Below are 615 nucleotides of genomic sequence, written 5' to 3'. Positions count from 1 at the left end.
ATAAGGACCTCTAAATTATGTCCCCAGCCATGATCCCTCTCCTGGTGCAACAGATTTAGAAGGCCGTTGAAATGCCTGCCTCGACATCCTAAAGTCGATCCTCATGTCTCGCTTCACATCCATGTAGGTACTGAGGCTATTCATTTTAGGTTAGTATCTACCTTAAAGTCTATCGCACAGACTGTGACTTCATGTCCCGCCGCACCTTTTGCGATGTGGCGCCTTTCAGCCACTATTTGAGCACATTTTATGGCATGAATGGATTTTTCGTTTCGTTGCTTTATGAAGTTAATTTAGATCAATGTTTGGAACACGTTTGAGTGTGTTAAATAAATTAATCTCATTTTTGAAGTGAGCTGGAACGACCAATTATTCAGTGCCCGAGTCTTTTAATGTGGACACACAGCCGAGCTGAAAGAGGCTGATATTTTCATACAGCTCATAAGAACACTTCAAATCGACGCAGCTGCAGCTGTGCTACTTACGACTATGTCGTATTTCTATAGTGTCATAGTTTGTTCTTCCTCTGTAAAATATGACGCTCTGATGCCAGTAGACTTGCAAGTCTGTGATTGGTCATCTGCTGCTAACACCGCCTCTTAAATGTGAACGCGC

Source organism: Micropterus dolomieu, linkage group LG12, assembly GCF_021292245.1.
Source record: "Micropterus dolomieu isolate WLL.071019.BEF.003 ecotype Adirondacks linkage group LG12, ASM2129224v1, whole genome shotgun sequence".
NCBI classification, from domain to species: Eukaryota; Metazoa; Chordata; class Actinopteri; order Centrarchiformes; family Centrarchidae; genus Micropterus; species Micropterus dolomieu.
This window is presented reverse-complemented; position numbering follows the sequence as displayed.